The sequence below is a fragment of the Narcine bancroftii genome, chromosome 8, assembly GCF_036971445.1.
Source record: "Narcine bancroftii isolate sNarBan1 chromosome 8, sNarBan1.hap1, whole genome shotgun sequence".
Taxonomy (NCBI): Eukaryota; Metazoa; Chordata; class Chondrichthyes; order Torpediniformes; family Narcinidae; genus Narcine; species Narcine bancroftii.
Window position 1 is genome coordinate 40774110 of NC_091476.1, and position 15330 is coordinate 40789439.

Below are 15330 nucleotides of genomic sequence, written 5' to 3' on the forward strand. Positions count from 1 at the left end.
CACCCTCTGCCTTAAATACCCTCAGTGTCTGGACCTCCATAGCTGCTCCGTGGCAGTCAATTCTATAATTTTTCCATTCTCGGTCTAAAAAAATTACTCTGCATCTCTTATTGAAATGGGTGCCCTTCAATCCTGAAGTTGTGCCCTCTTGTTCCAGACCCCTGACAAACCCTCCCCCCCCCCCCACTTAATCCCCACCATTTGAACCTGATCTCTTGACACTACAAATCCTCCAACCCAATAACCATTCTGCTGACTTGGACCTCTTTTCCATTCCTCACTCCATATTCAACAGTTGCTCCTTAGTCAGGATTTCCCTTCAGCGCCATCTCTCTCGCCCTCTCTCCAGCAAGACACTCCATGAAACCTGCCCTGCTGCGTTCAGAGAACAGAGTACAGCATAGCAACAGGCCCTTGGGCCCACATGATGTCCAAATAAACTACACTCATTGCGCATGATCATGATCCATCCCCCTTTATTCCTTGCATATTGATGTGTCTATCAAGAAGCTTCTCAAATGCTACAATTCCATCTGCTTCCACCACTATGCCCAATAGCCCATTCCAAGCACCAACCTCTCTATAAGATATTCACCTCTTATAATTTTATAAATCTCCATCAGGTATCCCCTCTCCATCCGATGTTCCAGAGAAAACAACCTAAGTTTGTCCAAGTTTTACCCATAGCTCAGACCCTCTAAACCAGCACCATCCTGGTAAACCTCTTCTGTACCCTTTCAAGTTTCACCATCCTTTCTGTCATGGGGAAACTAGAATTTTGTAAACAAACCGCCAACTCAAGATTCAAGGTTCCTTTATTGTCATGTAATAGAACAGAGCACATAATATCACACAAAATTGCCTTCAGCCTGCCATAAGGCATACAAAGAGTCACCATTAGTACCGCCCAGTGCACCTTACAGTTAGAGGGAAAGTAAAGCAAAGGAGATACCCCTTAGAGACACTGAGTGTCTGTGGATTCACCTCCAGTGCTTCCACAGCCTCTGCAGTCGTACATAATCCAGTTCGATTCAGCAGCAACGTGAAGCTCCAGATCCAAACTTTTGATATAATCAGGAAGCCTTCAGCGCCTGAGCCCTTCTTTCCCTCATCACCCTCCCTGATCCAGGCTCTGATACCTGGTTTCCGCAAGCCAGTCTCCAGCAGGCCCTGACTGCGTCATCCACAGCCTGTGTGGGTCCTTCAGCTGCTGAGCCCTTTGCTGGCATGGTCATCAACCCTAGGGTTGTCTCCTCTGCTTCACCTTCTCAACCAGGGACATTCTCCCCTTATTGGTGCTCTGCATCAGTCCACTGTTCTCCCATCCTGTCAGGTCATCTCCAACTGTGGCCTAACCAAAGTTTTATCCAGCTGCATGTGAATTCCTTGATCTTTCACAGGAGGACAAGGGGAGCTTTAATCCTTAAATGCCCCTGAACCATTTCAAAAGGTCATTAAGAGTCAACCACATTGTTCTGGGCCCAGAGTCCACATAGAGCACAGTGGGTAAGGTGTACAGACATTCCATCCTTAGAATACTTCAGTGAAATAGCCGATAATAACCTTTGATGATCACAGTTGCTGACATTAGAGTTTACTTTTTTTTTAATTAACTTAATTTAAGTCTCCCAGCTGTTGTGGTTGGATTTGGCCATATCCCTGGTCTAAAGTTTTTAAATCCTAATCCAACAATTTACCACTTTGCTATCAAAGTTGTATGACATCTGCTTTTATGACTCATTCGCAATTTGTTCCAAAACCAGGACTTTGTGTATTGCCAAAATTTCTCCATTTACTTTCTGATAGCCTCCACCCCCTTAACCCGAAGCAGTGAAACACGGACGTCTGTAGATGCTGTGCTTGTAGTAAAAACAGAGAGATGCTGGTGGAACTCAGCTGGTCTTGCAGGGTCCACGGGAGGTAAAGATATACAACAGCCCTTGAGTTAAAAAGCAAAAAGGACCCAGAATTAAAAGGCTGGGGAGAAGGGAAAAATGGGGAGGAAAGGAATGCAGCCCAACACATAAAATGTATTAATAAGATATTAAAATAATACATAGGAGAGAGGAAAGGTGAGAATTGAACTGGGGAGGGGGGTTGTTTTTGGGTTTGTGGAAGCAGAGATGAGCAAAAGTAGACTGAGGGAAAATTGAAGAGAGAGAGAGAGATGAGGGGTGTGGGGGGGGGAGTTGCTATAGAAACCGGAGAAGTCAACGTTAGTTAATGTCATCCAGTTGGAGGGTGCTCAGATAGAATATGAAAGATTCTTCCTCCAATTTGCAGGTAGCCCCCAGTCCGGCAGTGCTCAAGACTATGGACAGACACAATGGCAAGAGCATGGGGGAGGAAATTGAAATGGGAGGCCACTGGGAGATCCCCGCTATTGCCCTTTAAATTACCCAATTAGTGTAGCAGTTAGTACGATGCTATTATGGCACCAGGGACCTGGGTTTGAAACTGCCACTGTCTGTAAGGAGTTTGTACGTTCTCCCCTTGTCCGTGTGGCTTTCCTCCAGGTGCCCTGGTTTCCTCCAATCCTCCAAAACGTACAGGGTTGTAGGTTAATTTGGGTGTAATTGGGCAGCATGGGTTTAAATGCCCAGAATTGGCTTCTATTATGCTATAAATAAAATTAAAGTAAATTTTAAAATTCAGAAACAGTTTAGAGAGGAGCAGAATATGGAACTTTTCTTTTTAAATTTGAGAACTACTTTTGACAATTCTAACTTTTGGGCCATGAATTTGTTGAGATGTTCTGTCCTCTGTCTGGGACCAGATATGAATTAATTGCATTTTAATATGGACACAAGTAACAAGCAGCTCTTTCAGTTGTGCCTCAATTAGACAAGTCAGCGTTGAAATCACCCCCCTTCATCCCACCCCTTGAAAATGCTAACACACTGCTAACACACCAGTCGTGAAGTCTATTGCACTCACAGCATAGTTCCCACATCAATCTACATCAAATAGATTTACAGAAGGGAACGTGACCTTTTAAATGGCTGTACCCATTGAAAACTGCAGCCTGTGAAAATCTGAGAATTACATGGATGAAATAAGATTTTTTTTTGACCATGCTAAGAGATACATCAGAGACATACTGTGTTTCAATTTTTGCCGGTGACTGCCCTGAGTGTTCCAGTCCTGAAACATCATGAATACCAATTAAATCCTGAAAGGTCTTTTAAACGCCAACATTGAGGGACACAAATAATCCCTGGGTCATTGAAGCCGGTTGAGGAACTTGACCCAAAGCCTAATTATTGATTGTTTTCTGCCACTCTGGATGATGCAATCCACCGACATATTTTCATCTTCACCCCACCCTCCACCATCCTGCCCCCTGCATAACCACCCTATCTCCTTCTGATGAAATAAGTCAATTATTATTCTGGTCTTCTCCACCGTCTGCCCTGAATTCATTTGCATTCAACACGGGTTGATCACAGTTCCACCAGCTCTCTCACAAAGCCTGTAAATGCAACTCCTGAATCTATTGGCACATCACAGTGAAAAACTGAGCCTTTACCACCTGCTTCTTGGCAAATAATTTGCCTTAGTTTACAGTTTCAGTGGGAAAAACCTGCAGAGATGAACAGCATCATGTGGCCTTTGATTCGAGAAAAAAGCCTAAAATCGTTCCACATCATACTGAATCAGAAAATGTTGCAATATGGGAGGCGGCCATTTGGCCCGGTAAAACTCTACTGGAATAATTGTCAACAATACAAATCACCACTAACCAAAGGATTCTGTTTTACTGCAACCACTTCAGCACTATTTTAAATCTGCTAATTAACACGGTAAAAGACCATAAGATATAAGAGCAGAAAAGGGCCATTCAGCCCATCAAATCTGTGCCATCATTCATTCAGGAGCTGATCCATCTTCCCACCAGCCCAACTGCCTGGCCTTCTCCCCATAACTGTTGATGCCCTGGCTAATCAAGAAGCTAATAAACTCTGCTTCAAACATATTCAACAACCCAGCCTCCACAACCACCTGTGGCAACAAATTCCATAGGTTCACCACCCTCTGGCTAAAGAAATTCCTCTCCATTTCTGTTCTAAGTGGACACACTTCAATCCAGTTGTGCTCCCTTGACCTCGACCTAGACTCTGTCCATGCCTCTCAACATTTGAAATGTTTCAATTAGCTCCTCCCTCATTCTCCTAAATTCCAATGAGTATGGGCCAAGACCTGTCAAACATTCCTCATATGATAATCCTTTCATTCTTGGAATCATCTTTGTGAACCTTCTCTGAACACTCCCTAACATCAACACATATGTGTGATGACACTGTTTAATGGGTTTAATGTATTGTATATGTTGAACATTGAGTGAGTGGGGAGGGGGGGTGAAGGAGGGAGGAAAGAGAGGGGGGAAAAAGGGGAGAAAATGGCACTGTGTATATTCAAGAGGGAAATGTTTGTGTGTATTTTGGTCAGTATTGTTCAGAGTGTGAAAAATAAAAATTAAAAAAAAAACACATACTTTCTTAAATGAGGAGCCCAAAACTGCCCACAATTTTCCAAGCGAAGTCTCACCAGTGCCTTTTCAAATCTTAACATCACATCCTTGCTCTTGTATTCTATTTCTCTTGAAATGAATGCCAGCATTGCATTTGGCTTCATCACCACTGACTCAACCTACAAGTTTACTTTCAGGCTTTTCTGTACAAAGACTCCGATGTCCCTTTGCATTTTGGAATTTTGATTTGTCTTCCTATTTCTCCCCATTTAAGAACTAGTCTAAACTTGACCGTACACTTTCTGACATTGTATTTCATTTATCACTTCTCTGCCTGTTCTCTCAATCTGTCTAAGTCCTTCTGCAACCTTCCTGTTTCCTCAGCACTACCTGCTCCTCCACCTACATTCATATCATCTGCAATCTTGGCCATGGATCCATTTATTCCTTATTCTAAATCATTAATATGCAACATAAAATGCAATGGCCACAACACCAACCCCTGTAGAATATAATTAGTAAATGAGACAGCCAGAATAGGATCCCCGTATTTCAACTCTATGCTTCCTGCCAATCAGCCAATGCTCTGCCCATATGAGTATGTTTCTGGGAGGAAACTTAGGTGGCTACAGGGAGAATGTGCAAACTCCACATGGACTTCATGGAGGGCGGGATTCAACCTGGGTTGTTTGACATATGAGGCAGAGGTGCTTTCACTGTTATGCCCCTTGGATGTCACCCCATATTCTAGACAATAATAAACCTTTCCAAGTTGGGAATGTGACAGCCAATTCACTGGCAGAAATCTCTCATAATGAGACAACAGCCCAGAAATTTGTTTTAATGATGCTGGTTCAAAAATGAATGATGTCCAGGCCACAGGGTGAAATCCCAGATGTACCTTGAAATGGTGTAACGAGACATGTTACTGAGGACATATGGGAGTTCAGTTTAACATCAATTTGTAAATGTAGCACCTTTGGTACTGCAGTCTTCGAGGATATGTACTGAAGGTGATCACCAACAACAACCTAGTACTCAGTGTTATAAAAATCAAGGAGCTGATTGTTGACTTCAGGAAGGGAAGACCAGAATTATATAATCCAGTGATCTTTCAGGGATCAGAGGTGGAGAGGGTGAGGAAATTTAAGTTCTTGGAAGTCATTTTCTCATGGACCCAACACACTAATGGCATCATGAAGATAGCACATTAGTAGTTTGACTTCCTCAGGAATTTGCAGAGGTTTGGTATGACCTCAGAAACCCTGACAATTTTCTGCAGATGTCTGGTGGAAAGTGCTCTGACCAATTGCATTATGGTCTGGTATGGAGACACCAATAATCCTGAGCATAAATCCCTGAAAAAGGTAGTGGACACAGCCCAGGACATCACAGGCAAACCCTTTCTCACCATCGAGAACATCTACAGGGAACACTGCCATCAGAGAGCAGTGCAAATCATTGAGGGTCCACATCACCCAACACATGCTCTGTCCTCACTGCTACCATCAGGAAAGAGGTATAGATGCCACAAGACGCGCACCACCAGGTTCAGGAACAGCTGCTCCCCCTCCACCATCGGACTCCTCAACAACAAATGCAATCAGGAACACATTAAAGGAGTTTTACTTTTGCACTTTATTGATGTTTTTTTCTCTCTGTATTTCAGTTTGTTTATGTTTCTTTATTTTTTTTACATGTGTACATTGAGTAAAGTTCTTTTTGCACTACCAATAAGTGATAATTCTGCCTGGCCTAGACTCAAAGTGACCCCACACACTTTCTATCCCTCCTAGTCAAAACATATTCCTTCAGAGGATAGCAGCACTCCTTCATCAAGGACCTCCTAGATAGCTGTCAAATACTAACCTTCTACAGAGGAAAAGAAACTGACTAGTTTGGAAACTCAAAAGCCCAGGACCACAGAAAACTGCAGGTCATGGCAAGCACGGCCTCACCCATTATGGGCACCAACCTCTAGTGAAGAAGGCAACCAATGTCATGGAACACATACTGTCCACCACCTCCCCATCCCTCTCCCCTAGCCACCACCCCATCACCCTGTCCATTTTTGCTTTACACTGCTCCCTTCAAGTAGAAGGTACAAAAGGCTGAAATATGGCACCTCCAGGACCTAGAATGTTTTTTTTTTATCTCCCCAAATAGATAGTTCCAAAACCTCTACTGCCTATTGTTTTCCATGGATGCTGCATGACCTGCTGGGTTCCTCCAGTACTTTTATATACTGTTCCATCAACTGCAGACTTCTTTCTTTCTTTTTCAATCTTTTTATTAAGTTTCATATTAATAAACGTAAGATGATACAAAGAGATTAAGACTGTGTTAACTACTGTTACCATATACCTCGAGCAACATATGTAAACTGAGCCTTCCAATCTCTTAAAGGCCAAACATGAAAAGGAATCAAATTTTATTACAAAAATATCCCCGACTAGGAAACAAAGCAAAAAAAAAGAAACAAAAGCTGGGCTACCATGTTTCAGCAACTAAACAATTATTTGGGGGTTAATTCCGCTCCTGTACACTCACACAAAAAAATGTTGAAAAGGATTTGGAAAAGATCATCTTACATCATATGAAAACGTCGAATAAATGGCCTCCGTGTTTTTTCAAATTTAACCAAAAGGTCAACAGAACCACTTCTAATTTTTTTCTAAATTTAAACATACTATAGTTTGGGAAGACCAGTGAAATGTATTAGGTGGTTTAAGGTCTTTTCATTTGAGTAGAATCAATCTCCTGGCTATTAAAGTAACAGTTGCAATCACACGACAAGCAGAAGCAGGTAAGTGGCCAGAGTCCAAAACTGGTTGTCCAAAAAGTTCAGTAATAGGATGAAGCTGTAGGTCAATGAGCAAAATTGCTGAAATAATATCAAAAATATCTTTCCAAAATTTTTTCAGGGAAGGACAGAACCAAAGCATACATGTCCAGGAAGCCACCTCAGAATGACATCTGTCACAGATAGGGTTTATATGAGAGTAAAAATGAACTAGTTTGTCCTTGAATATATGGGCTCTTTGAACCACCTTAAACTTTATGAAAGAGTGTCGAGCACAGATTGAAGAAATGTTAACGAATTTGAGAATTTTCTCCTATGTCTCTATAGGTAAAGTTATCTGAAGTTCTCTTTCCCATTCATTCTTAAATTTGTCAGAAATCGCTGGATGGATTTTCAGGATCAAATCATAAATTGTCACTATTAAACGCTTCTGAAAAGGATTTAAACATAAAATTTTAATTGGTGATGTGGTATCAGAAAAGTAGATAAAGTAACATTTAAAAAGTTCTTAATCTGTAGATATCTGAAAAATATGCAATCTAGGCAAATTATATTTATTAGACAACTGCTCAAAAGACATGAGGCAGTTATCCATAAATAAATTGTGAAAATGTACTATTCCCTTCGTGTTCCATAAAAGAAAAGCTTGATAAATTCTAGATGCATGGAAAAAAATATTAGATCAAATGGGACTTGACAAAATAAATTTGTTCAATCCAAAAAAATTACAAAATTGAAACCATATTCATATCGAATGTGTAATTATTGGATTCATCATTTGTTTATTCGATTTAGCGAGTGCAAAGGGGAACAAAACCCCTAAAATAGAATCCAGTGGGAACTTCTGCACAAACCCATGCTCAAGACTCACCCATCGTGGACTTTGAATTTCATCCAAATCTTGTGAGCTGCAGACGTCTTGTTTTATCTCTAAGCTGTTGAACCTCACCATCCTCACTCACTTGGAATATTTTGAGCAATTTATTTAAGAAAGAATATACTGACGTTAGAGAAAGTTCAGAGGAGGTTCACATGGATGAGTCCAGGAGTGAAAGGATTATCATGTTTGATGTCACTTAGCCTTCATACGTTGGAATTTAGGAGAATGAAGGGGGGATTACATTGAAACATTTTGAATGTTCAAAGGCATAGACAGAGTAGATGCAGAAAGGTTGTTTTCCGTGGTGGGAAAGTCTAGGACAAGAGGGGACAACTTTTGGAATGTTGAGGCCCACTTAGAACAGAAATGCGGATGAATTTCTTCAGCCAGAGGGTGGTAAATATGTGGAATATACTGTCACATCCAGCTGTGGAGACCAAGTCATTTGGTATAGTTAAGGCAGAGATTGATAGGTTCTTGATTAGCCAGGGCATCAAAAGCTATGGTACACCACTGGCCTACTGCAGGGGGAAACCTCTGTACTTGCAGAAGAGCACAGGGACAAGACAACACCTGGCAGACTGTTAATCAGCTGACCTGAATGGACCGAGCTCCACCCATTCGGCTGTCAATCACCCTCCAGGATACAAGCCAGAGCTATCCTTCGGAGACAGTCTCAGAGCTTGCAACAGCATTCCTCACAGCCAGCTCTGTGGAAGTTTATGTTGAATAAAGCCTGGAGAACAGACTTTATGTTTGGTGTGTTTGCTTCTGTTCCGTAGCACACCACAATGCCTGTGTGGGAAAATGGATCAATTTACAATTGAATAGCAGGACAGACTTGATGGGCTGAATACTTACCTCTGCTCCTATGTCTCATGGTCATAATCCTGTCCTAATCATTACAATGTCTCAATACCACCAAAGATCTGTCTGCCCTACCGAATCAGTACAGTTTTAGCACAATGGTCAACTATGAATATTTATGTATTTATTTGTCTTCCTTTTATATTGATTATCTCTTTTCTTCTTGCAATTTGTTGTGTTTTAATTAGTAATGTGGCTGCAGCAAGTAAGAATTTCAATGCATCTGTACATTATACTCATGCATATGACAAACTTCATTAATTTATATCTCTCTGTAATCACTTTCACCACAATGACTGCAGAAGGTGGACTTCTCTCAAGGGATATTTGGAGAGGGACACTCCCTGCCATTCTTGGCCATCTCCTCATCTTCTGTTGTCACAACCAATTTGAATTAAAGGAATAAGCCATTTTTCGCTCTGAGGATGGCCTTTGACAGCAAGCACATATTTCATTCCCAGATGCCTCAGATTTTTACAAATAATGAAATTTGGTTAACTATCAGTGATGTAAATGTATGAAATGTCATGGGAACTTTGATTCAACGTTGAGACCATCAATTGATTTATTGAGAGATAAGTAATCTCTTAAAGGGAGGATCATTTAATAGATTATTAGATAGGAGCACGGAACTGAGAACATTGGAGAGTTCCCTAGAAGCAAAACTCTGGGCAGTTGTCAGAGCAAGTAGGTTATTAGATCTGCACATCACTGAGATGAAAGGCCTGTACTGTACTGTAGATTTCTATTTCTGTAATAAGCTTCTGGATGGACCCAACTCCCCTCGCATTGTTCTTGGTCCAAAAGCAAAGTTCAAATGTATTGTCAGAGTACACACATGACATCATACTCAACCATGAAATTCTTTTTCCAGAGGGTCAGGCAGAATTTCTACTTATCAACCGTGCAGTTTGCACTCAAGACAAGGATACCTCAAAAAATAGGGAAATGCAAGCAAACCAACTGAGCAAGTATAAAAAAGTCAGGAATAAATAATGTGCAAATCAATGGTCTCCTAATGAGTCTGTTGTTTAAGGGTTTGCTGGTAAAGAGGTAGCAACTATTCCTGAACCTGGAGGTATGAGTCTTAACCTGATGGTAGAAGCAATTTAAACATCCCAGCAAAGTTTTCCTAATGATTTACAAACTGAATAATATCTTCAAAATGCATTTCAGAAATGTGGCCTGAAATTACTGACATGGCACTCTCTGTCAGAACAGAAGAGTATAAGCTTGCAGCCTAGTGTGATTCCTCGGTCTCCAAGTTATCCTGCTTGAGAGATGGTGTCAGCTCCTGTAAGCACCAGAACAAAATCTGCCCACTACGACCATCGGGCACAGCCTGACTACCCTCCCCAAGTTGAGACACGTTAAAATCTGCTCCATGCGGCAGATATTTGATTGTCACTTGCTGGCAAAAAAGAAAGATCAGGGGTAAGCGGCTGAATCGATCCCTTGCCAAGAGACCAACAAAAGCCCAAAGCATCCTGGCGCATTTTCAAAGCCAGATTTTCTTTGAGAGACAGGGATTAACTGGCATTGGCAAGACCAGCCAACTGGTTTTTAGACCCCCTGCTGTGTTATTGTTTCTAAAATAAGGATATGACACAATGTCTCCAACTCTGACTGGGGTTATTGTGCTGGCAAGCAATAAAGCTGTAAATATCCTTTGCATATTGTGCTGTGATACAATAACTCAATTCATATCCTTGGATTACTTACTGTAGATTTCTACTGATGCTGATCTATTCTGCTCTCTATTTGTATTGGTATTAAGTATAGCCAGGTCCATCACAGGCTCCGACCTCCCATCCACTGCAGACATCCATGCGAGGCGCTGCTTCAAGAATTCACCCGACATCATAGAGGGCCACCACTACTCTGGTCAAACCTCTTCTCACTACTACCTTCGGGCAGAAGATGAAGCCACCTGAAAACCAGTACCTCTAGGTTCGAGAACAGTTTCTTTCCAGCAGCTATCAGGTTTTTTAATCTCCCCTTTTCACACCACCACAAAAAGGACTCTCTGCACTCTTGCAAAGTCATTTTTTTTGCACAAGGATAACTATGAATATTTATCTATTGTTTTTCCTTATTGTCACTTTTGTCAATTATGTATACTATGGTAGTTCTTTTATTTTACAAAGTGAGGATTGGTAAGAACATCTCCACAATCTCCATCAGTACCAGAGCACCCTGCTCTACTCACTTTACACCTATGACTGTGTGGCTCGGTAGAACAATGACACCATCTACAAATTTGCCAACGATACCATGGTAGTGGGCTGTATTTTTAAAAATGATGAGTCAACATACAGGAAGAAAATTGAAAACTTTGGCTGAATGGTAACTCAACAACAACTTGGCACCCAAATGTTACCAAAACCAAGCAGCTGTTTGTTGACTTCAGGGAGGGAAAACCAGAGCTATATGATCCAGTGATCTCATATATAATCTGACAATATATCTGAAATCTGTTTGGTTGCAGCGTAAGAACTTTTGTGCATAGGTTAGGGTATGTGACAATATATCGTAGCATTATCGTATTGGTGCACAGAGCCAAGGCTTTGTACTCAGGTAATAAGAGCCATTTCCAGCATTGACCTTGAGCTTCTAAGATTTAAGATGGCTTCTTCATTCAAGTTGTTCTTTGAGGCAAATGGCCACTAGTAATTTTTCAAAAAAGGTAATAGGGTTTTAGATTGGATAGAGGAAATATTTTGTTTTGAAGTGTAAAAATGTGGATTTTTACCAAAATAGTGTTGGTGGGAAGCTGGGGGGGGTTGGGGAGGGGGGGGGGGGAGGGAGAATAGCAAGGATTGGCATTTACAATCAGTGATGTTTCATTGGGGGGGAAAATTCCACGACAGACCAAGTTTTAAGATGCAGAGAAAGTTAGAGAGGAGTGGGGGATGTGAGGGAACAAATGGTCAGAGGATGAAAGGAGCAGAATTCGAAAGAGACCTTGATGAAGGGTTCAGGCCGAAACATTGGTCACATCCCTCTACTTCCTATAAACCCTGTGTGACCTGCTGAGTTTCTCCAGTACTTTTGTGTAGAGCAGGAGAATTTGAATGGCAGTCAGGTTTATTAGCTCCTTGGACACATTGTTAGAGAGGGTGGCAATTAGACAATTCAAATGACATCGTAACCTAGGATACTAATTTTCCCACCCTTCCCTCTGTGCTACTTATCCTACTAGAACTTCAGTGAAAGAGTCTTTGTTGAGCAGCTTACGGCATTCTTCCGGGTTTTCCTAGAAGTTACAGCTTGTGAGCAGGAAAATCCCTGAGAGAATTTACTCCCTGGACACACAGTTTTAAATTAATCTCAGGCACCATTTTATCAGAGGCTCAAAAATGACTCACAGGTGGTCAAACACATTCAGGACCGAGCTGAGATAAAGATAAACCTGGTAGAGCTTAGGCTATCCACAGTCTAAGAACCTCCGTTTGTGGTCTAAGGCGGTGGTGGAAGACTGATGCAGAGCTGTGGAAAATTGCTGCACAGATGGTGCAAACCAGCCCCTCCTTCCAGCTCCTCTGAAAGTGCAGGAGTCCTGGAATCTGTTCTGTCCAATAGAATCCTTGTCTTCCTTTCATGCACTAATAAAGCCGCCTTCTCCAAGAAATAGGTTGCTCAATGCGGTCAAGGTGTGAGGCACGAAAGTGTGCAGAAGCTGCGATTGTAGTAAAAACGCAGAAATGCTGGAGGATCTCAGCAGGTCTCGCAGGGTCCGTAGGAAATAAAGAAAAAAGATGACATTATGGCCCTGAGCCTTTCTTCAAGGTAGGAGTTAAAAATAAGCAAGTGTGCGAATTAAAGGCTAGGGAGAAGGGAAGAAGGAGTAGCAGGAGGAGTAGAGACCAAGAGGTGTTAAATGGATATGGATGGGACACAGATGAGAGAAGGGTGCCAATTGAAAACACAAAATGCTGGAGAAACTCCCTTCATCAAGGCATGGAATAATGTCAGCAGGTGTCCGAACAAAAGGATAGGTGGGGAAAAGTGGGGGGGGGGGGGGGGTGGTGCAGAGGCAAGAGGTGATAGGTTTGGTGGAGAAGGGAGGGAGGGGACAGCAGCATTCAGGGAAAGGGGAGATGGCTGGGTGGTTGGATGGGGAAGGGAGGGTTGAAAGCTGGAAAAACTGGAAAGGGGGAGGGGGAAGAAAGGACAAGCAGGCAAGCAGATAGCGGAGAAGTCAATGTTAATGCTATCTGGCTGGAGAATGCCCAGATGAAAAATAAGGTATTGTAGATTAATTCCTTTATGCAGCAAAGGGGTGAGAATTGACTGGGGAAGGGGCATTGTTTGGTGCTCTGTGGAAGCAGGGCTACGGGAAAGGAGACAGAGTGGAAAGGTTTTTTTTGTTTTTTTTTACACAAACACACAGCCACTGCATTCCAGGAAATTATTCCCATTTTCCCATTCCAATATTTTCCCTCCTAGACACCTAGTCACTTGTCTGGAACACCTACAGTTTAACTGAACTGCAGGCATTCCGTGTCCAAGGAGCTAATAAATACAACTTAGCGATGACACACTGCCAGTATGCTATCTAAACCACCCACCCCACACCACACACCCCCCCCCCCCCCCAGCTCTTGGAGAGAAATGGGGATTTGCAGTTTTCATCGTTCCTGTGTGAATGACCTCTGCCGGGAGGTCGGGAGACTCTTCCTAATGGTAAAATCCTGCAAAGTCTGTGAAAGAAAAGTATAGAAAGGGAGAGAGAGAAAAGAGGAGGCATAGGGAAAGATGAATGGAGGAAGTGGGGGCAAAGGAAACTGGAGAAGTCAATGTTAATGCCACCCGGATGGTGTCCAGACAGAATATGAGGTGCTATCAATGACAATATGGGGTTGATCATCTTCTGTATCTCTATTTGAATTCTGTAGCATTGTGGTATTGGCTGTGTGTTTGATGTAACTTCCTCTGCTTTACTGCAATGTGATAACATCGAGCTGTCGTATTCTGCATGTTCACTCTAATCAATTAAATGATCAGTAGCAGTGGAGTACCATACTGGTGACCTCTACCATACTGGTGATCTTTAAGCGAGTGTGCCAAACCAACGGCCATTTTTTTTCTGCATGTGAAACAATTTCCTTTCTGCAGTTCCTTTACTGTTTTAACAGCATTGTAATCAGACACTGAGAACCAAGGAAACAAGTGAAAGAAAGTCAGCCAAAGGATTCTTGTAATTTTTCAAGAGAGTGTCTTAGAGGAGGAAAGAAATATAGAATCAAAGAAGTCTATAATGCAGGAAGATGCCAAGCATCCATTCAAATGGATTTTAGGTTAAGATTTTGATTTGCCTGGTAACTTTAATTAAAATATTGTTTGTTAGTGTACTTTACATATCAATGGATAACAATAAACTCTCATATTATCCCAAATCTGGAGGTTACCTTTCTTTTCCAGTCACAAAAATATATGCAGAAGGAGTGAAACACAAATGTCTGCAGACACACTGTGATTGCAGCAAAAACACAGAAATGCTGGAGGAACTCAGCCAGTCTCACTGGAAGTAAAGATATATAACTGATGTTTCAGGCCTGAGCCCAAGGTGGGCTCAAACCCAAAATGTCAGTTATATATCTTTTCCTCCTATGAACGCTGCGAGGCCTGTTGAATTCTTCCAGCATCCGCAGGAGGAACTCAATGGGAGGAAGAAAAAATGGCCAATGTTTCAGGCTGGAATACTTAATCGAGGCCAGTGTTCCCCCACATTCCAGCATCTGCAGTCTCTCACATCTCCACAACATTTTAGGTGTTATCCAGAAAACTTATAAGTATGGTGAGTGAGTCTGGATCCACCACCCTTTCAGACAGAGCATCCGGACCACCACATTTTGTTGAATTATACCTTTTCTCTCTTGATTCCCTGCTAATCCCTCCAAAAATAAAACTAACTACTGCTGGTCTGAGACCTTCCCACCAAGTAAATAGATCCTTTCTCTTTGGCTTTTCTCAGCCTCTCTTCCTTTTGGACTCTTTGGCTGAATTTCTGCCTGTGGCTCTGTGGCCGCATGACTTTAGGACAACCCCGACCTCTGGATGAGTTTGCATGTTCTCCCTGTTGACTGTGTGAGCTCCTTCCCACACCGCAAAGGCATCCAAGCTGGTAGGTTACTCCGCCGCTGGACTTTGTTTCGATTTGCGGATGAGTGGCAGAATCTTGAGGGAATTGACAAGAATGTATAGAGAATAAAATGAGGGTTCATGGAAATGAGTGCTTTAATTATAGTGGGATCCTAAAGAGAACATTACAGCACAGTTCAGGACCTTCAGCCAAAAAAAAACATA

General features: G+C 42.0%; 1 protein-coding gene and 1 long non-coding RNA gene across 13 annotated transcripts in view; both read right to left on the reverse strand.

Annotated features, from left to right (window-relative positions):
* Window positions 1-15330, reverse strand: part of aff2 (AF4/FMR2 family, member 2) — a 587176-nt gene that overhangs the window by 412575 nt on the left and 159271 nt on the right. The gene's annotated exons all lie outside the window — the stretch shown is intronic.
* The window catches only part of LOC138740614 (uncharacterized), a 77699-nt gene that overhangs the window by 53786 nt on the left and 8583 nt on the right, over window positions 1-15330 (reverse strand). The gene's annotated exons all lie outside the window — the stretch shown is intronic.